Below are 24,497 nucleotides of genomic sequence, written 5' to 3'. Positions count from 1 at the left end.
TTGGAAGCAGTAATGAGCAATTGTTGAAAGCCGGTGAGGAATATGAGAAAATGATCAGGGGAATGATGGATAAATCTAGTCACAAGATAGTGGAACCGGAAGTTGAGAAAACAGGAAAAGTAGGCAATGAACTAGAAACTCCAGAAAGTGGGGGTTAGTCTGATAGGAGTTATCCATGAAATTAGAAGAAAAAGAAACAAGTGGAACTCCAGGGAGTGTTTCGAAAGATCAAACCCCCTACCGTTGACAAGGAAAAATGAGAAGATGTGGAATCATGGCTGCTAAACAAGACCAAATACTTCCAGGTATATGAATAAGAGAGAAAATTGAAGACTCGATTGGCTATTTACCAATTGCAGGGCAAGGCAGCCCTTTTGTGGTAGGATGCTAAAGGAGTGCATTTGCTTGAAGAAAGGACTGTGTCATCGGAAGAATTTCAGAAGTGATTTAAAAATCGGTACTTAAGTGAGCAATACTATGATGAATGAGCTAAGGAATTTCATGAACTCAGGATCGGGCAACTCTCAATGGATGAATTTTTGGAAACATTCACCAACCTGTTGTGATATGTACCCTATATTAAGAAAGAAAAGGCTAAGGTACAATGTTTTCTTAACTACCTTCCCACTAGGTATAAGGTGTAGATTGAAGTTTATAATCCGAAAACTATGGAGGAGGCAGTTAGAAAAGCTAGACTGTGTTATCACCCATTTCAGAACAAAGGAGAAAAATCGAAGTCTTGGTCAATTAAGGACATAAGCAAAAATTTTATTGGCACAAAGTGGCAGAAACCAATGTACCTGAATCTTTTTGGGAAAGACCACATACAAAAGAAGTTTAGCAAGGGGAATAACAACCCTCCGGCACCCTCCCAAGTGTAGGTTTTAACCCCGTACAAAAATTACTTGCATACGAATTCTAAAACACAGAAAATAAACAATGCGAGAGCATAACACATAAAACACATATACACAGAGATTTTCCCCTGGATCCCAAAACCGGGACTACCAGCTTGATTTTTCATTATATTCCTTTTAGTGTTACAATACATATTTATACATGCCAAAGCATCCAATACTATGGACCGAAAACCATCGCGTCCAAAACCATGTGCAAAAAATCATGCACAAAACCATAAGTAGGTCCGCCCAACCTAATATACAGTCCAAAAACAAAATATCCCGGGGTGCTGCCCCAGACCCCATAGAGTGGGGTTACCTACACCCCTCAAACCCCCTGTGACTCCCCCTGCTACGCAATCGGTGCAACAAAGGGGGGGCTCTGGCCCCCTTCTAACCCCCCGGTTAACTATGTGGGCTAGTCGTGGAAAGAATATAACACAACCTAACACCAAGTAGGATCAAGGATAATGAACCTGGATGGAAAGAAGAATGGAGGAGGAAAGGAAAGAGAACCGCTAAAATGCTGGGATGTGGTGAGCCTCATCTGCTGAGGGACTATCCCCACAATCCTCGATTGGTGCATAATCTACAATTTGTGCAAGAGGATACCACTGCGAATGATATTTCTCGGAATATTCCCAGGATCAACATTGCATTAGAAGATAGAAAAATAGAACATCAATCAACAATGATTTAAATTGAAGGTATTCTTCTTAACCAACCCATTTCTGTTTTAATTGACCCTAGGGCTAGTTTGAGCTATATTGGACCCCATATGGTAGAAAAATGTTCTCTTAAAACAAAAAATATAAAACTACATTTTTAGTTCAGCTAGCCATGGGTACTAAACGAAGGGTAACTAACCAAGTTAAACAATTCCATTTAGATTTTCATGGGTATGTAACTACAAATCTGAATGTTCTTCCCTTAGGATCTTACGATATTTTAATAGGCATGGATTGGCTTGGGAAGCATGGAGCAATGATAAACTGTTTGACAAAAACAGTAAGTTGTACATGACAACATGGGCAGAACCAGATTATACAGGGAGTGCTCAAGATGGTATCAGTGCGGAAAATTTTCACAATGCAAATGAAAAAGTGTGTGCGGAAAGGCTGTCAGTTGTATCTAGTGCAAGTGAAGGTAGGGAAACAACAAGGACAGGAACTGACATTGGATACCTTACCTGTCATTAAGGAATTTCGAGATGTGTTTCCGGAGGAAATTCCTGGTTTACCACCACATAGGGACATAGATTTCACCATAGATCTGGTACCTAGGGCAACTCCCGTGTCTAGAGTTCCTTATTGAATTAATCCACCTGAACTGCTGGAATTAAGAATGCAGTTACAGGAATTGTTAGACAAAGGTTATATCAGGCCCAATGTTTCATCTTAGGGGGCACCTTTGTTGTTTGCTAAGAAAAAGGATGGTACTTTCTGGATGTGCATAGACTACCGTCAGCTGAACAAGTTAACAATAAAAAAAAGTACCCATTTCCTTACATCGATGATTTATTTGATCAAGTAAGGGGGGAAACTATGTTTTCAAAGATTGATTTTAGAACTGGTTATCATCAACTCAGAATTAAGCTAGAAGATATCCATAAGACAACATTAAAACTCGGTAGAGACATGATGAGTTTGTGGTATTAGCCTTCAGTCTTACTAATGCACTGACAACTTTTATGTGCCTGATGAACAACATACTCAGCAAATTGCTAGACATGTTTGTACTAGTTTATATTGATGATATCCTGATATACTCACGAAATGAAGAGGATCAAAAGAAACACCTAAGGCTGGTTTTGCAGACATTAAGAGAAAATCATTTGTATGCCAAGTACAGTAAATGTGAGTTTTACAAAACCAAAATATAGTACATGGGGCACATTATTTCTAAAGAAGGATTAGTTGTGGATCCTGAGAAGGTGAAGGCAATGGTGAACTAGCCCATACCGAAATATGTATCTGTTGTTCGATCTTTTATGGGGTTGGCAAGTTATTACCACTAGTTCATTGAGGGTTTCTCAAAAATAGCTCACCCCATCACCTCAGTATAACAAAAGGGAGTCAAGTATGAATGGACTGCAAAATGTCAACAAAGCTTTGATAAAATTAAGCGATTACTTACTACTTCCCCTATTTTTAAATTCATAGATCCAAATGAAGAGTTCACCATGTGTTTGGATGCTAGTTTGGAAGGACTAGGAGGAGTGCTCCTGCCAGGTAATTCAGTAATTGCGTATGAATCTAGAAAATTAAAGGGGCATGAAAGAAATTATGCAGTGTATGACTTAGAGCTAGCCGTGGTCATACACACACTAAAGATGTAGAGACATTATCTGTTAGGTAATAAATTCATCCTAATCATAGATCATATCAGCCTCAAGTATCTTTTTAGTCAACCATATTTGAATGCTAGGCAAGCCCGATGGATGGCTTTTCTTAGCGATTTTGATTTTGACAAAAACATATAAAGGAAAGGGAGAATAAAATAGCAGATGCACTAGGTAGACAAGTTCATAATTTATGAACATCAGTGGTAGCAGCATTAGTACTGATTTTATGGAAAAAATCAATTAAGGTACAACTGGTTACCGAAAATATCAAGATTACAACAAAAGTTACAACATATTAGTGTCCGTGGATATAGTGAAAACACTGACAATTTGCTGGTGTATAGGAACATATTGTATATTCCTACATTAGAAGAGCTGAAACAACTGATATTTGATGAATATCATAAAAATCCTTATGCGGGACATCCCGGATATCATAAAATGGTCATGACTTTAAGACATAATTTTTTTTGGCCAGGAATGAAGAGAGACACAGCAGAATTTCTGAGCAAGTTCTTGGAGTGTCAACAAGTGAAGGTGGAACACCAACACTAGGCTTGGTTATTAAATCTACTACCCATTCCGGAATGGAAATGGGAAGTCAATTCCTTAGATTTCATAACCTAATTGCCTAGAACAAAAAGACAACATGATTCAATCATGGTGGTGATGGATTTTTTGAGTAAAGCAACCCATTTCCTTCCAGTACAGTCTACATCCGGCATTGTACAAATTTCACATATTTTTATGAAGGGATTTTTTTCGACTTCATGGGGTTCCTAAAATGATAGTGTTTGACAAAGATGCTAATTTAACCTCCAATTTTTGGAAAGCATTGTTTGGAAGTTTTGGTACTAAATTAAACTTTAGCACTGCATATCATCCCCAAACCGATGGTCAGATAGAAAGAATCAACCAGATTATGGAGGATATGCTTAGAATGTATGTGATGGACCGACCAACTAGATGGAATATTTCCTAAAATTAGCTAATTTTACCTATAATAACAACTACCAATCAACAATTAAAATGAGCCCATTTGAAGCTCTGTATGGCAAAAAATGCCATACCCCTCTTAGTTGGAGTCAACCAGAGGACAGATTGATTCTTGGACCAGATGTCTTACAGGAAATGGAATAGATAGTGTGCAAAATTCAGGAAAATATTAAAGTTGCTCAGGATAGGCAGAAGAGTTATGCCAACAAAAAGAGGAGACATAAAAAATTTAATATTGGGGAGCATGTATACATTTGAGTAAAACCAAAGAAAAGCACCCTAAGGACGAGTTCTTGCCCAAAATTGACACCCCACTACTCTAGGCCATTTGAAATTCTGGACAAAATAGGTCTTGTAGCCTATCAACTAGCTCTCCCTAGTCACATTAAAGTTCATAATGTTTTTCACATTTCTTTACTAAAGAAATATGTACATGATTACACTCATATTATTGATTGGAAAATGTTACAGGTGGATCCTGAAGGAGAATTCGCGGCAGAACTACTCTGCATTCTCGATTGAAAAGAGATTTGGCTCCGAAATCGAGCCATTGCTCATGTTAAAGTGCAGTGGAAGCACTATGCCCCTGAGGAGGACATATGGGAGCGAGAAGATGAGATGCGGAAAAAATTCCAACATTTTTCCAGTAAGTATAATGATATGAAAAGAAAAACATCGAGGACGATGTTAAAATAAGGGGGGAAGTATGTGACATCCATGGTAGATGTTATTTCTTTTTTTGTATATGTGTAATAAGTGTAAAGAAAGCCAAAACATATGGGTCTAGTATTGTATATAATTATAAATAAAGGAATTATTATTTTAAGGAATATTACACTCGGAAAAGACACTTGAGATAAGATTGTCAGTTCTTCATGATTGTAATCTTTAAAGATTCCAGATAAGTGCAAGGGAGGGAGATAAAGTCCCTTATGAACAACTTAGCTGGAGAAAAAGGCTAAGACTGATAGATTTTAAAGTACCATGGGTGAGAAAGACGGGCTTTAAAAGCAAAAGCCTAGGAAGAAAGTGATAAAGCTACAAAAGCGTGACGTTGCTGAATTAGAAATAGTACCATGAAGAAGGGAATTAAGTAACCCTGAAGGAGATCAACAAGAGTTTGTTGATTCTTTGGGAAAATAAAATTGAGCTCGGGGGGAGCTGGAGGTAGTTCATGGTTGGGTGGACAATGTCTTTCGGTGCAAGTTTCCTGTGCAGTTAGCTATTCAAAGTCTCTAGTTTGAACTGTGTCTATTTTGATTATGTTATGTAGTAAATTCTACGATAAATGTATGATAAATGTTTGGCTTGTGAGCATGCATACTTTGAATTTTGTAAGTAGTGTATTGGTTACAAGCATTCATAATTTACATTATGTAATTAGTGAACAAGCATGTACAAATTAAATTCTATAACTAGGGTATTGATGGTACGCATGCATTAAGTGAAGTCTGTGGTAAATGCAATGATTATGAACCAGAATGAGTCGATAAAACTCTTTTCCTCCTCAAATATTAGTGTAGAACTTTTGTTATTTAATATGAAGTACAAGAATACTTATCACAACTGTAATTAAGGTGTAATTATATGTATATTGTAGCTATGTAACTTAATAATTCAATATGGGTGTGTAATATTATGTATGTGCCAATATGTTATCCAGAAAAATGTTGTAGATACACTGATAAGTAGCAGTAAACATATATAATTAATTACATGGCTGAAATAGAATAAAAATGGTTGCGAGGTAGAGTTTCCCATGTAGAACTGCAATGAATAGAGGGCATATGGAATTAAAGAATGACAAGTCTGTATTAAGATCAAGAAAATTTGGTAGTGGTAGTTACTAAAGCATTACGAGAGACTGAAATTTTGGCATAAATGGGGAACTAGATTAGTAAATAATATCTCAAAGGAAATATTAGAACCTATGAGAGTGAACCTACTTAAGAGATTGTAGAACATAGCCATCTATTTGATAAGCAATGATATTACTGTAATTTATCAGATAGTATTAATGTGACTTGAAGAATACCAATAGAAATTAGAGTTGCAGTTGGCTTAGCAATGAGGAAGTCTGTTATATCCATTTGGCTACCTTCACCCCCCAATCACATGTAACCAGGTCCCATCACACTAAATTCAGTGTCCAAATCTAAATGAGAGGGATTATTGTGCCGGTCTGACTTTGAAAGTAATGTCAATATCAAGGATTAGAATGCTTCGATTGAAGCCAACTTGACTAGATAAGGCATGGCTGTAAGATTTGATGTATACTAAAACAAATTGTCAAGACATAGATAAATCAACGGTCAACCTTAAATGTGTACCAGGTTGCGTAACTTGACTAGTAAGCATCATACCCAGATTTGCAAGTGAGAATTTATCTAGAAATATGCATACCCTCGCTTACCAATGGTAGACCCATATGGTTAAGACAAACATAATGATGAAGTGGAAACAAAAACCTCTTGATGAGGACAACGATAAAAACCGGCATGGAAAAATTCTGAAAGCAAAACTATGCCTAGTTATCAATATTGACCATACCACAGTATTCCCTCGACAATTGAAAGCATGATCACTCCATTTAAATTAAGGTGGAACATGGTGGAATATCATGCTAATCCCTAGCAATAGCATACAATTCAGATACCATAGGAAAAACCAGTTCCAGAAAACAATGAACAACATTGCATATAGATTCAGAATGGATCCCCGCTCATTTAAAGAAAATAGTTGGTCGATTCATTACAAATTAAGGAATAAAAAGGAGCATACATGATAGAAGTAACATAAAACAATATTCAGAAGGTGAAGAGATAAGAATAAAATGCACACATTCATACATAGAAACAATCTACAAATATTTTTTGCAATAGAATAAGAAAAGAGGGACAAACAATTAATTACAAAATAATAAGGATACTTCTGCCTAGACAACATAATAAAACATAAATATGCTAAATGACCACATCATGGACGAAGTATCCATTCCTCTCTGTTAGGAACAATATTACAATTTTACATTCCAACGATTACATCAAAACCACCATAAGGCTTTCTCCAGACTTCGAAAAACACAAGGAATAAATCCCTGTGTAAATTAAAAAGTAGAGCCTTTGCTCCGATAATATGGGCTAGGACATTAACAGAGTATGTGTGAGAGACAAACTAAGGTGTAACCCAATCGCCAGGAAATATTGAAGTAGGGGTAGATCATGGGAGGTAAAGCAGCCAAGGTTCAAGCCACCAAAATTACCCTGTAATGACAGGACACCAAAATGAGACTGGCAGGTCGAGAGTGATGCCTGCTCGACAGCCACAGTACACCAAAAATGGGCTATGAAAAACCCTAGCCTAAGGAATTTAAAGAAAAAGAAATAACATTAATAAATCCATAACATTATGGCGTACCCAGAGAGGGTCTAGGAAAGCCTATTTAGTGTAAATAAAATGAAAGCTCCAATAACATTAACTAACGATTGGGAGAAAAACTATAGAATTAAATGAGGAAAATTCTTTCAGAAGGTCTGAGATTATCTTGGAAACATGCCTGTAATGGAAGGGTGAGTTCCTTTGCCAAGATATTTCAGCCTCCTTCGTCGCTGCAACAAGGAAATGGGACATATCTCCTTCCATTATGAACGACACTGGAATGACAGAAAAATAAAAAAGAACACAACCTATATTTAGCCATTAACCCAGGATTCAATAAAAAGGTTGAACAAGAATGGTAGCAGTACATTAACTCATTTAACCAAGACAAACCTAAGGAAGGACATATCCACTATGGAGACCTGGGAGAATAACATCATAGAGACTTGCAACCACCAGGAATCTTTGAGCATAACTTCGAGGTAGAGATTCTCCATTGTTACCGAAACAAAACAAAAAAAAGGAATAAATAACCATCCATTAACTGATGAAACCTTAAAAAAAAAAAGAACGTTGAACTAAACAAAGATATAATATACCTGTGGAAGAGGGCAAGAGTTTCTTTGCAATGCAGTCATCGTGAGGGTGTCTAGTCAATTTAATGTCTTAAATTGTTCTACATAGATTATCAATCTGGGTATCATAAACTGATGAAGTGTGGTGCACCATATGTGCTTAGTTAACCTTTTTTCTTACTTCGTTGTTTTATAGTTTATGTTGTTTTGGGGTTTTGTTCTTGTTGGTCTCCTAAAGTATTCTAATGCAATGGAAATCCTAGTTTAAAGTTTTAAGAATGCTTTTAAATATCAAGTGTGGATGTATAGTTGAAGACAAGGTTTATGCTTCTTATGATAATTTCCAAACTTAGCACCTCAAAGATCTCAAAACATGCTATCTATAAAATCAGAACTTGAACAAAAGTGTAAACATGCAGATACATAAATAAAACTAAAGATGAAGTACTGAAAATGAGGTTACTATCTCTGCTGTCCATCTAATTACAGAAAGTAAATCTAAACTATTGCACTCAAGACCAAAAAAATAAAGCAGTTGGAAACTAGTCACTGATTTCACCCATAATTCCAATATTTCGTCAATTAACTTCTAAAATGGGGTTAAGCTAAAGACATCGGAAATATCGTCATATGGCATGAAAGAATGACATTTAAACTATCTACTTGCAAACTAATAAAAGAAAAATCAATTACTTCACCTATAATCTAATAGCTCGCCAATTAACTTCTAAAACGAGGTTAAGCTAAAGGCACTGGAGATATCATCATATAGCATGAAGAACTGATATCTAAACTATCTACTTGCAGAGTAATGGAATCAAAATCAATTACTTCACCTATAATCCAATAGCTCGCCAATTAACTTCTAAAACGGGGTTAAGCTAAAGGCACCGAAGATATCATCATATAGCATGAAGAACTGATATCTAAACTATCTACTTGCAGACTAATGAAAGCAAAATCAATTACTTCACCTATAATCTAATAGCTCACCAATTAACTTCTAAAACGGGGTTAAGCTAAAGGCACCGGAGATATCATCATATAGCATGAAGAACTGATATCTAAGCTATCTAAAAAGCAGTAAACAAATCTCACTAAAATAAAAGCATAACAATTGGAATTAAAAACTAAAGTTCAGCAGAGGAAGCAAGTCTCAGATCACCACTTGATGCAAAAACTACATTAAAAAGCTCGAGCAAAAACTAATAAGCAAATACAAGAACATGTAAAGAAAAACTAATCTACAATCAACCGGTTGAACACACTTGCATGAATTAAAATTGCATGAATGGAAAATCTAAACTATCAAACTTGAAAGCAATAAAATGACATACTTGAATGAAATCAAAGCAAAACTACAAAGAAAAATCTACTCTACCTTACATTCTAATATGCTCCATGACATAGAACTTCACATCTCTTTCCATGTTGAGAACATCAAAGCTCTATTCAATTTCTTCAAAATTACAAAGTGCAGCAAAGCTCTCCAAAGCTTTCCAAAGCCATCAAAGAAGAACTACAAACTCCAAACTAAAGAACTAAAAAGCCAAGCTAACAAATGAAGGAGAGAGATCTCCTATTTATACAAAAAGATGAGAAGCCATCTCATTAATGAGAGTCCATGAATCCCTCCCTCTACTTCTAGAGTCCTAATCAAAATAGGAACTGATAAGACACATGTCTTCTTAGAGTTTCAATACGATTAGGAGATGTGACACATATCCTCATGATCTCATGATTCTCTCCACTCAAATTCGAATTTGGCCTTAGGGTGCCACATAAAGGTCTTCTAGAAGCCTCCTTTTGACCTACACATGTCAACAATCTCAACCCACTTGTTAGGTATAAGCATATGCATATTATTTTCCAATTTTTAACCACAAATTCACTTAAAAATGCTTAGAATTAATAAAGTTTGGAAAAACATAAATGTGGCCCAATGATAATGAAATTGGGATGAATGTGGTGACATAGTAGTGAAATGGAGGTGATATAATGGACATAATAGTGAAAATGTAATGGAAATTAATGGCATTTTCAAGACCTAATAGAGGGCAAGCCTGAAAGAGAATTGTTGAGAAAACTAGAGCACTGCTAAGAGGACCTTCTATCCCCAACAATGAAATGCATTCAACAATGTTTAGGGTTTTCAAATACGAAACCACAAAATCTGGACCCTCGATCTTGAGGGATTCATCCCAACAGTCCACTCGCCCTCCTGAAAACCACCATACGCGCCCATGTGGGATGAAGGACTTGGTGAGGCAACAGGGGTCCACATAGTGAAGAGATATGGGCTGGCAGGTGGGGAGGCTGTAGGGTTATAAGACATATTAGTGGAGTTAGATACATGGGGCGCCACTATGTAATAAAATAAATCAACAATTGGGGAAGGACAATAATAAATAATTACCCTATGATAGTATTTCATATTTCACCTTAAGCCTAGAATATCATGGGATGTTACATCAAGTTCAATTGTCAATGGGGTGGGGGGGGATATAGGAGTATAGCATGTAGGAGGTATGCAATCATACTCCTCTTGGAAGAATATTAACAGCAAGAAAAGAAAAACCTGGAATTATGAATGATTTTTTTTTTGGTTGCTAGGTGAGGTACATTACATATGGTTAGTATTAGAGCCCAACAACACCACTAGGCCTTGGATTTGGGAAGACTTTGTAAAGAGAAATTTATTTTTTGTGTTAATAGTTTTGGAAAAAAAAATAAAATAATATATATCTATATATATATATATATAGTATGGAAAAATATACTAAATGGGCTTTGTGTAAATGTATTAAACAATGAATTTAAATGGAGGAGGAAAGTCCAACTAATCCTGTGGACGCGGGATTATACTTTGAGCTAAACGAGGGGGCCACCCTAGCCTATGCTTAGTTTCTGGAAGTTATTACACATTTGCAGTAGGAATTAATACAACTTAGAAGCAGTAATGAGCGGTTGTTGAAAGCCAGTGAGGAACATGAGAAAATGACCAGGGGACTGATGGAGAAATCTAGTAACAAGACAGTGGAACCAAAAGTTGAGAAAACAGGAAAAGGAGGCAATGAACCAAAAAATCCAGAAAGTGGGGGGGAGTATGACAGGAGTTATCCACGAAATCAGAAGAAAAAGAAACAAGTGGAACTCCAGGGAGAGTTTCAAAAGATCAAACCCCCTACCTTTGATGGGGAAAAATAAGAAGATGCAGAATCGTGGCTTCTAAACATGACCAAATACTTCTAGGTATACGAATATGAGAGAAACTTGAAGGCCCGATTGGCTATTTACCAATTATAGGGTAAGGCAACCCTTTGGTGGGAGGAAGCTAAAGGAATGCATTTGCTTGAAGAAAGGACTGTCATGGGAATAATTTCATAAGCGATTTAAGGATCTGTACTTAAGCGAGCAATAATATGATGACCGAGCTAAGGAATTTCATGAACTCGGGTTGGGATAACTCTCAATGGATGAATTTGTGGTAAAATTCACCAACCTGTTGTGATATGTACCCTATATTAAAGAAGAAAAGGCTAAGGTATAATGTTTTTTTAAATGCCTACCCACCAATTATAAGGAGAGAATTGAATTTGATAATCCAAAAACTATGAAGGAGGCATTCAAAAAAGCCAGACTGTGTTATAAACAGTTTCAGAATAAAGGAGAAAACTCGAAGTCTTGGTCAATTAAGGACATAAGCAAAAATGTTATTGGCACAAAGCGGCAGAAACCAACATACGTGGTTTTTTTTTTGGGAAAGACCACATATGGAATAGGTTTAGCAAGGGGAATAACAACCCCCCAAAACAGTCCCACGTAGGATCAAGGACAATGAACCTGGATGGAAAGAAGAATGGAGGAGGAAAGTAAAGAGAACCTATAAAATGCTGGGGATGTGGTGAGCCTCATATGTTGAGGGACTATCCCCACAATCCTTAATCAATGCCTAATCTGCAGAATATGCAAGAGGCTACCATTGTGAATTATATTTCTTAGAATATTCCTAGGTTTAGCGCTGCATTAGAAGACAGATAGGCAGAACATCAATCAACAATGATTGAAATTGGAGGTATTCTTCTTAACCAACCTGTTTATGTTTTAATTGACCCTGGGGCTAGTTTGAGCTATATTGGACCCCATATGGTAGAAAAATGTTCTCTTAAAACATAAAAATATAAAACTACGTGGTTAGTTCAGTTGGCCATGGGTACTAAACGAAGGGTAACTAATCAAGTTAAACAATGGCCTTTAGATTTACATGGGTATGCAACTACAATAAATCTGAATGTTCTTCCCTGAGGATCTTATGATATTTTAATAGGCATGGATTGGCTTGAGAAGCAGGGAGCAGTAATAAACTGTTTGACAAAGACAGTAAGTTGTATAGGACAACATAGGCAGAACCATATTATACAAGGAGTGCTCAAGCTGGTATCAGTGCGGAAAATTCCTGCAATGCAAATGAAAAAGTGTGTGTGGAAAGGCTGTCAATTGTATCTAGGGAAAGTGGAGGAAGAGAAACAATAAGGACAAGAACTGACATTGGATACCTTACTTGTCATTAAGGAATTTTGGGATGTGCTTCCAGAGGAAATTCTCAGTTTACCACCACACAGGGACATATATTTCACCATAGATTTGGTACCTGGGGAAACACCCATTTCTATAGCTCCTTATCGAATGATTCCACCTAAACTGCTGGAATTAAGAATGAAGTTGCAGGAATTGTTAGAAAAATTTTATATCAGACCCAGTGTGTCAACTTGGGGGGCACCTTTGTTGTTTGTTAAGAAAACGGATGGTACTTTCCAGATGTGCATAGACTACCATCAACTGAACAAGTTAACAATAAAAAACAAGTACCGATGCAAGGAAACCATGTTTTCACATATTGATTTGAGAACTAGTTATCATCAACTCAGAATTAAGCCCGAAGATATCCACAAAAAACATTTAGAACTCGGTACAAACATTATGAGTTTGTGGTATTACCCTTCAATCTTACTAATGTCCCGACAACTTTTATGTGCCTGATGAACAACATACTCAGCAAATTCCTAGACAAGTTCTTACTAGTTTTTATTGATGATATCTTGATATACTCATGGAATGAAGAGGAGCACAAGGAGCACCTAAGGTTGGTTTTGCAAACATTAAGAGAAAATCATTTGTATGCCGAGTACAGTAAATGTGAGTTTTGCAAAACAAAAATAAAGTACCTGGGGCATATTATTTCTAAAGAAGGATTAACTGTGGATCCTGAGGAGGTGAAGGTGATTATGAACTGGCCCATACCAAAAGATCTATCTGTTGTTCGATCTTTTATGGGGTTGGCAGGTTATTACCACCAATTCATTGAGGGTTTCTCAAAAATATCTCACCCCGTCACCTCACTATAACAAAAGGGATTCAAGTATGTATGGACCATAGAATGTCAGCAAAGCTTTGATAAACTTTAGCGGATACTTACTACAACCCCCATTTTGAAATTAGCAGATCCCAATGAAGAGTTCACAGTGTGTACAGATGCTAGTTTGGAAGGACTAGGAGGAGTGCTTCTACAAGATAATTCAGTAATTGCGTATGAATTTAAAGAAAAAGAAATAACATTGATAAATCTATAACAATATGGTGTACCAAAAGAGGGTCTAGGAAAGCCTATTCAGTCTAAATAAAATGAAAGCTCTAGCAGCCTCAACTAACAACTAGGAGAAAAACTATAGAATTAAATGAGGAAAATTCTTTCGTAAGGTCTGCGTTTATCTTGGAAACATACCTATAATGGAAGGGTGAGTGCCTTTGCCAAGATATTTCACCCTCTTTCGTCACTGCAACAGGGCAATGGGACATATCTCCTTCCATTATGAAGGACACTGGAATGACAGATAAAAGAAAAAGAAAACAACCTATATTTAGCCATTAACCTAGGATTCAATAGAAGGGCTGAATAAGAATGGCAACAGTACATTAACTCATTTAACCAAGACAAACCTGAGGAAGGACATATCCATTATGGATACATGGGAGAATGACATCACAGAGACTTGCAACCACTAGGAGTCTTTGAGCGTAACTTCGAGGTGGAGATTCTCCATTGTTACTGAAAAAAAAAAGAGAAAGTAATGAGTAAAACCCTCCATTAACCGATGAAACCCTAAAAAAAAGAAAGAATGTTGAACTGAACAATGATATAATATACCTGTGGACGAGGGCAAGAGTTTCCCTACATAGCAGTCATCGTGAGGGAAAGCCTGAAAGAGAATCATTGAGAAAAACATAGCGCCGCTACAGAGACCTTCTATCCACAACAATGAAACTCATTCAACAAAGTTTAGTGTTGTCAAATACGAAACCCCCAAATTTGGACCCTTGATCTTGAGGGAGTCATCCCAAATGTCAATGCACCTTCCTTACAACCACCATACACGCCTATGTGGGCCGAAGGACTTGGAGAGGCAACAGGGGTCCACATAGTGAAGAGATATGGGCTGGCATGTGGGGAGGCCGTAGGGTGATAAGACATATTAGTGGAGTTATATACATGGGGCACCACTTTGTAATAAAATAAATGAACCATTGGGTAATGACAATAATAAATAATTACCCTATGATAGTATTTCATATTGCACCTTAAGCCTATAATGTCATGGGATATTACATCAAGTTTAATTGTCAACGGGGGGGATATAGGAGTATATCATGTAGGAGGTATGCAATCATACTCCTCTTGGAAGAATATTAAGAGTAAGAACAAAAAAACCCGGGAGTATAAATGAATTTTTTTTTTGGTTGCCAGGTGAGGTACATTACATCACTAAACCCAACATCCCACTCATGTCTCCACATAACAGTGACATCAAACAAAATTTTCATATGGTCCTATGTACACAATGACAAGGAAAAATTATAATTAGTCTATAAATAATTAGCATATATGTGTAACTTAAAAAAAGTAAATGTTGAAATATTAGGAATAAAAAACTCTACCTCAATTACTGGTCTATGTGGTTGTACATAGTGACTCTCCTCCACATTAGTGAACATATGAGGTGGAGGTGGAGGAGAATCCATGGAAACATGCTCTGGTTGAGGATGGTGTGACTGATCAATTTCCCCCTTGGATGACCAAATAAGATCATCTGTGTAGCTAGGATGCTTCAACATGTTATCATAAACTTATGGAGTCGTCTAACGAGGTGGAGGAATTGCTCGGACGATCAAAAGCGATCGGAATCCGGGAAAAAAAATTCAAAAAATCTTGTAGAGGCAGTGTTTGAATCGTGTTTTTGATGGTGGAAATGGATTCAGCACCATCAAAAATGTCTAAGACACCTAAAATTTTAAAGTTTAACAACTATAACTTGGATTTACAAAAATCCTTGCCGGATTTTCTCTAAATATGACCGAAATTTCCATAATTTTCCGGGCAACTCCTCTGCCTTGTTAGACTACGCGTAAACTTATTAATATAAATGCAATCTAGTACGAACTAGAAATTAATATAAAAAATTATGCATAATTTGAAAATAAGAGTAGAAAATTTCGTATATATATGTACTTGGTCAATTTCATGCAAACTATTCACCCTCCAAGTCTCACAGATGACATCACGATAGAGACATGCATATGTCAAAAGTCGGTCAAAGGGTAAACTCACGAGAAATGCATCATCATATAAGGGAAATGGTGGGTCACGAGGCAATGGTGGTGGTCTCCTAATCTATCCTTCTAATGCAACACACACAATGGCCAATGACATTCACATGTTGTCTGTAATAGTCTCCCTGGTATCACCACCGAGTTGTGATAACTGTTCTAGCTTTGTCAGTAATACCAAGCTCCAAGACGATAGTAAAAGGAATCCTGGAGGTGGTGGTACATGCCCAAGGTCCATATAATCCCACTCACTCTCATAGGTATGTCCCAAGCCAGGTCCATATTAACAAGATCTGGTATCAGTGTAATCCAACCTCATATGTAACACGAACTCTACCTATAGATGCTTGGAAAAATAAATGGCGATTTGTTCATGGTGGGTGAACTGGCCCCAAGCTCCAATGAATCTATCATACATAAAGAGGTTGCGTCAACATTCCTAAAATATTTTAGTAGAATCAAACCTCTATGTCTAACAGGGCGATCCCGAGGAATGTCGAACAACTCCCCACGAACAAAAATGTCCTTGGTGGCCTCTTTCACCATCTCCTAAGTATTTAGGCCTCTAAACTCATGCCTGCTAATCTAATGTATGGAATATAGGAGGTGGCTCTGTGAGTCCGACCTCTGGTATGTCTTGATCAACCTATTGATGCTATCCAACATCAAAAAAAATATATGATGAGATGGTAGTATAGATAAATATAAAGCTAGATTGGTGGCAAAAGGGTACTCACAAAAAAAGGTATTGACTATGCAGAAACATTTGCACCTGTAGCTAAATTAAATACTATTAGACTGTTAATTGCATTAGCTACAAAGTACCATTGGAACTTGCACCAATTACATGTAAAATATATGTTTTTCTGAATGGTGATTTAAAAGAGGAAGTGTATTTGACACAACCTTAAGGGTTTGTAAAAAAGCGGCAGGAACATTTAGTTTGCAGATTAAAGAAAGATTTGTATGGGCTCAAACATGAACCTAGGTCGTGGTATAAGAAGATAGTTTCCTTTATTCAACAGGGTTTTATGATGTGTCAAAGCATGTTGATGCAAGAAGAAAGCATGTTGATGCTCAATTTCATTTTTTTTGAGAGAAGATACAGTCTATTTTTTTTCTTGAATATTGTAATACTTGTGAAAACGTTGCTGATATTTTCACTAAGCCCCTTGGGAAGATGAAATTTGAATTATTTAGGGAGATGCTAGGTGTGGAAATAAATCCTTTCTCCATTAAGGGGGAGACTTGACAATAATTGAGAAAGGTTGTTTTACTATTTTGATTGTGTCCTAGATTAGACTTAGATCCTATTTTTCTGAGATCTGTATTGATCTCCCTATTCGAATGTATCTTTATGTGATTGTACTGATTGTTTCATTATTCAATGAAGAGTAGCACTGTTGGTCATCCTCAGGGGCTCCATACCCGATAATTGCCAGATGTTATCATTGCTTTAAGAAAGAAATATAAATAGACATAATTTCTTTGAAGAATTTAAAAAAGATTTATCTAAAATTAAATATATTAATAACATATAATCTAGACAACTCAATTTTTTCAAAAAATTTCTACAACAAAAAAATATAAATATAATCCTCAAGACTCTTGTAGAATCTCAAATATAATCCTCATAACTCTTTCAAATTCTTGGAAATTAATGAGAATAATAATATTCTATCATTAAAAACTATAATTTGAATATAATCCTAAGACCTCTTAAATATAATCCTAAGACTCTTCCATATAATCCTAAGACCTCTCAAATATAATCCTCAAGACTCTTCCAAATTCTCTAAAATTAATGAGTAATAATATTCTATTAATGAAAACTAATTTTGAAGTATGTGAAATCTTAAATAGTGAAAAATAATTAAGCCTTGTCCCGTTGATTACTCCTCCCCATGACGAAAACTCAAGGAATTAAGTAGAATCATTATTTGGAATTAAGTATAATCAATATTTGTATTCCCATCTTGCACCATAACATTGTTAGAAATTCTTTCTAAGAGGTATAACCTACAACAAAGCATATGCATGATACAAAATTTCAAACACTCAAAATAAATATGCACTCCTTCGATTTAAGAATCCATGGAATGATGGAATGATTATCGATGTAAAATAGAATTTTCACATCCAAAATAAGATACATTACCTACAAAGTTGGATGGATAAAGCTCAAGGTAAGACATCAACAAAAATGTAATTTAATTTTAACAAAAATGTGATTCTTATCATTTACCATCATTAGAGGCATATAATGACGATAAAGATGGAAATCATGTTATGATGTTTGAAATTTTTATTCATTTCCAACTCAAAATCGTAATATAGATTATAGTTATCAAATTCACACATTCATTCCATTTAGCTAATTTAAATTTTGATCAAATTCAATTCGATTTGTTTGGGTGGGTGGAGCAAAGCAAAGCAAACTTGATGCAATCAAAGGACTGGTGTGACGTCCCAAACTGGTTGTAAAGTCAACTTCCTTTGCTTCCTATCATCATGCTTTTTTCTCTCATGCTATCACTGGCTTGGAGGTGGTATATATAGCATTGATGTGGCTTTAATCATGTTTTAATTGGTTTTGGCTAACTCATTCTTCATCTAAAGTGGGTAGGTAATGGCTATATGTTTATTCACCTTGGTAGGCTCCTGAGAGAAGAACAAATAGATATTCATTATTATATGTTTTTTCTTAACTCTCCAAAAAAATAATGAATTTCTAACATCATTTTTTATAACTATAATGGGAACTAGAATCTAATCTATAAAAAAAATAGCTAATTACAATTTTTTAACATAATCTAAATTTGTTGGTCATCTATCTTATTTTTAACACTAGTGGAGTAAGAAATTAAATGGTATAATAACTTGATGACTTTTTTTTAACACTAGCCTAGCTATATAAATTAAATAGATGGGAAATATAGATAGACATTAATATATAATAAACATCAAAACACTTTATCTTTTTTTAACATTAACTCATCTATATAAATTAAATAGATGGGAAAAGTAGATAGACATTAATATATAATAAAAATAAAAAAAACTAGCTCACAACTATATAAATTAAGTGGATGGTAAATGTGGATAGACATTAATATAATAAACATCAAAACACTTTATCCGATATACCAAGTTGCTAAAATTAAAAAAAATAAAAAATCATAAGAATAAATTAAATTATAAATTTATTTAAAATAATAATAATTATTATTAATGATAAAAAAGAATTATAATATAAGTTAAATATATATAAATTTTAAAAATACATGTAATGATTTCTGGAGATTCACGCGATTTTATATGTTATAATATTATGGCTCATCAATATAGCATGCCCAAAAATCCATTTTTTTTTTAAGATAATTTAATCTAAAAAAATATACCTCTAATTAATAAAAATATAATAAATATTGATAGATTTTCATTGAATATCAACTCAAGTTGCCAAATTTTTATCTAAAAATGTCAATTAAGCTGGTAACTATGATACAAGTTCTGTAATTCTTTCAATTTCTTTCTTGTACGGTGACTACAAGCTCCTGAATCCACGTGGGACCAACAACCACAATTTATTGTTTTGTGTGCCCTAATTTCGACAATGCTATCTTCCCTTGAATAAGTGTGAAGTAACCAATTTGTTTTTTTACCATTTAAATAAGTTTAATAGAGAAGCTCGGAGGCTTCTCTCCAAGCTTTTTGAGCATCGGAATAAAATCTTAAATCAAAATATATAATTTGTCTTTTTTAGGTCCGATAGATCATTATTTGGTCTCAGTGGACGTTAACAACCATCATCATCATCATCATATATATATATATATAAATTAAATAAAAGTAATTAAATAATTGTAAAAAAAAATTTAATCAGTTATTTAAAAAAACAAATTTGTTAGTTCACACTTAATTTGTTCTCTTGAATTGAACAAGTATAAAGTAACAAATTTGGTTTTTTTTTACAACTCAAATAAGTTAATAGTTAAAAATAGGTATAAGTTTAAAGTAAAAGAAATAGAATATATATACATTAATAGATTTTAGATTTTAGTAGTTAAATAATTGTAAAAATATATTTAATTAGTTGTTTTGAAAAAAAAAATTGATACATTAAATTTAAATATGACATTAAAAATAAATTATTATTACCTATTCATAAATACTAAAATTGAAATATGCAAAATTGGCCGGCCACAAAGTTGTCATTTTCATGTGAGAGCATTCATATAGATCGTGCATGGATATAAATATATATTTTATTAAATTTCCATGGAACATGTGAATATCCATCATTTGGTGGTAAGACTTTTTTGAGTGTGTTTTATGGTTTGAATTCTTAGAAAACGTTTTTAGTTTTGGATTGGAATACGCAAAAGTAATAATGAGCATGACCTTCATTCCACCTACGTACTGCCAATGCCGATTTTTGTTACTGTGTTGTATTGTAGACTGAACTTTCCGCAATGATAGAGAAGAATTATTTTAGCAGATCGTGCACGCTGACATCATCATTCTCTGCCTTTTTGAATTTATGGTCCATACAACATGTTTAACACCTCCTTTATTGTAAAGCTAGAATCTCTCAATTTCTATGGACTTGATCTTAACAACTGCTTTAATTTCACACCAGTCACGTGGTGTGAATTTACAAAGGCTTTAATCATGCCCAGTGGAAAACTGACGTCGGATGAGCGACATTAATCGAGTTGGCAGCAACTTTGTTATAAGGTTGTAGGCACGATTTTTAAATGTCCAACAATTGTTGTACGTAGCAGCTTTCGCTAAGTATAAAGCATAGTTAACTGAGTTGGAATACAGTGATATGGGGTTTAACAGTAAGTTTCGTTGGTTGAAACTCATGAGATGAAGATTCAAATCTCATTGAGTATATATATGACCTGTTGTGTCTTGGCTAGAAGAGTAGGCGATCCCAGAGCGCACGTCTCGGCTCTTGTTGAGGCATAAGTTAATTGCTATTGTGCGGGTTGCAGGCTATTGCACCTAGCCTAGGTTTATAGTGGCAGCAAGTTGGATTTGATCCTGGGTTTGTTCACGATAACTCTCACCAGTTACCGATTATCCTAGATTTAAAAAAATAGTTAACTAGTTCAAATTGAAATTCAGATTCAAGTTTAACATAATTTGGAAAAAAAAAGATGAAAAATTTGTAATTAAGAAGAAAAAAAAAAAAATATTATAGATCTTAAGCAAATTCGAATTAGTGTTGAATATGATTTGGAAAAAATGAAGGTGAAAAATTTGTAATTCCGAAAAAACATTCTATGGGAGCGAATTCTGATCGGAACTATCCTTTCACAAAGCTCGGGCTGGGTTGGATTGGGAATAAGACTGAGCCAGGTCCAAGCATCTGTAACAGTTTCATCGCCAACCCGAAAGCCCAAGGTAGCACTAATTAGCATGTGTTTCGCCTGTTAAATCCACAAAAATCAATCGTACGTTAAGAAGTGTTGGCAGTGACTGAATTTGATCGAATTATTCGCTATCCTAACCGAATTCACATTTTAGAATTTTTTTGGCACAATTCTGGAGAGTTTACTATGATGTAAAAGGTTTACACATTAGTTGTAAAATAATGGAAATTCTAGTAAAATTATGATAATTGGAGTATTTTGATGGCACATTAGTTTTGATTTTTTTTTAATTGGAGAATATATATATATATATATATATATATATATATATATATGAATGATAGTGTAAGTTATGATTATTTAAATTGTGTTTTTGAATATATAAGTAAATTTAATGTATTATTTTTATATTAAATATAGTTTAAATTTATAATTCCAATTAATATATATCTAAAAATTCAAAATAATGTTTTTTTTAAACATTATATGTTTTATTTATATATTGATGGAATGTGTTAAAATATAAATTACATATAAATATAGATCTCCTTACAAAAAGCTAAATATACAATCCTTATGCTATGATTAATTTCAATGAAAACGAAGAGCACTGTGTACCATCCTTATGCTATGACTAACTCCTATGATTAATTAGGATGAAAATGAGGAGTAGAGTGTACCATCCTTATGCTATGATTAATTTGGATGAACTCCTCTAATGCCAATATCATTGTATGAATTTGCTTATGTAATTTTTTGTAAAAATGTAAATAATCATTGAGGTGAGGAGTGGACACGGATTTAGAGTTTAAGGAGGAGGAGTTGCTTGTGTTGAGTGTAAGTCTGATCATTATTTTTATCTTTCCACCTATCTCTCTGAAGAAATTATGGCCTTGCTAGCACAAGCATTGAACTGTTTATGAGCTTACTGAGAAAAGGACAAGCCTATACAATACATGTTTTCGCGAGACATGTGAAGTGGTCAACATGCAAGAGAAGGGATGTGAGGAAAGGGGACAACAAGAGTTGGTATGCAGAATATGCACAAAGATATGCCCGAGGGGTAGGAAAACAATGATGCTCAGTTATACGAAAAGAGAATGTGAATGAGAGAGCTCGCAGAGGAAAGGATAACGAATGTTGATCAAGAAGAATGCAAAGCATGTGATTGTTAATGTATGTGGATCTACAAGGCGGAAATGACGCTTCCCATCCTATGTTCTACAGTAATTGGAACAATATTCCCTATGTTTTTCTAAGGCTAGTGATGTGTGCTTGTCAATGGGTTGGCCAATGAAGGTTAAATGCAGTTGAATCACTCAGTGTCTTGGCGTTGATAAACCTCCCACATAGTGTATTCATCCTCTTGGAACTAAATAATGTATCACTATGCCTTGGGTGAATCCCTGTATTTGATTTTAGTTTGGCTAAGAGAGTCGCTATGGTGCTTACCGTTGGAGGTAGTTAACAAAACACACAAATAATGGACTCCTCCCCTTGATTGGTTGTTTGATTGATCATTGGTGTGAATTCCCTTGAGAAATTAATTCCTAGATTATGAATCCAACTCGGGAGTAGCCAACTGCAAGAAACACTGTAGTTTAACTGGCCTATGGTTGGGCGGAGAGTAGAAATCCCTCCTTCAGCTGACAACGAAATCAATATATTCAAATAACTATTCTTAGTTATGCATGCTAGCTTACAGGCTATGGTGCACTTTACTGTGCTTGTGACTAATGATAAATTATCTCATTTAGCATTCTTAGTCATTGTAGGTTGTTTGATATGTCCTTGATTCATGACATGAGGACACTCATGATTGACTATGATATCTTGAGTATAAGTTATCTTTATATCTTTATAATTTTGGGAAGCTCCTTGTTGTGACTCTATGTGTGGGTGATCTCATTAGTAGTCTAATTTATGTGCTAGAGTATATGAGATAGCTCTAGGTCAAAAAATTTGTTGTAATCTATGTAAGATCATGAGTTGTTTAAATAAATATGCATGGTTGTTTAAAATGTTTTAGCTACCCTAGTGTGCACTAGCAACAGAGGAATGTGGAATTCATGGAGGCTATGATGAAATGTTGTATGTGAACGCCTTCATGGTATAAGGGGCTTGGAGGCCTCTATGTTTTCTGATATGATCCTGAAATGTAGAACTATATTTACAATCATGTATGACTACTTGTTGTGCTTAACTAGACTATTATAGTGCGTGAATTCCATTGTTTGATATGTTGTGGATATAATGGGCCTCTAACTGGTTACGATTGTTGACAGTCTTTATGCTACAATGTATGTTTCATTAGTGGATCTGACAGGATTGTGTGAAATCCACTCCGTGACATGATATGTTGTTGTTGGGTTTGAATTTATCAGAGTAGTGTTAGCCATGGTCAGACTTGTTTTGGTGCCAATTAGTAGGTATATTGATAGTTCTATTGCATGTATCAGGGATTGTATAATTCCTGGAATGATCGTCAAATGGGTAAGGATTTTATCCCTGTGAAATTCTGGCTTTCTATGTAATACTAGGTCTTAAAGAAGTCTTAGGCAAGGTCCCTGAAATCCTTAAGTTTTCTAAGTCGGAGTACTGCAAAGAATAGACTTGTATTTGGGTTAGGGACTATATATTAATGTTAATCAACATGAATACCTTTATTGGAAGGTTTATCATTAATCTAAAAAATTAGCATCTAATCTCATGCCCGAGCCCCTTAGCCAAATGATAATTCCTTTGGACTAGGTTTCCTTTGGACTAGGTGTTGTTAGGTTTGAATTTATCAGAGTAGTGTTAGCCATGGTTAGACTTGCTTTGGTGCCAATTAGTAGGCATATTGATAGTTCTATTGCATGTATCAGGGATTGTATAATTCTTGGAATGATCGTCAAATGGGTAAGGATTTTATCCCTGTGAAATTCTAGCTTTCTATGTAATACTAGGTCTTAAAGAAGTCTTAGGCAAGATCCCTGAAATCTTTAAGTTTTCTAAGTCAGAGTACTACAAAGAACAGACTTGTATTTGGGTCAGGGACTATATATTAATGCTAATCAACATGATTACCTTTATTGGAAGGTTTATCATTAATCTAAAGAATTAGCGCTTAATCTCATGCCCGAGCCCCTTAGCCAAATGATAATTCCTTTGGACTAGGTGTGTTAGACAGAAGGCGCAATGTTAAATATTAGTGTCTGTGTATGGGAAAATTCATGACAAAACCACCCATATAGTGCCAAGTTTCAGTGAGTTCTTT

Source organism: Pinus tabuliformis, chromosome 8 (assembly GCF_031772625.1).
Source record: "Pinus tabuliformis cultivar Carrire ecotype Pingquan chromosome 8, CPIR1, whole genome shotgun sequence".
NCBI lineage: Eukaryota > Viridiplantae > Streptophyta > Pinopsida > Pinales > Pinaceae > Pinus > Pinus tabuliformis.
The sequence above is the reverse complement of the archived record's forward strand: the minus strand, read 5'-3'. Positions refer to the sequence as shown.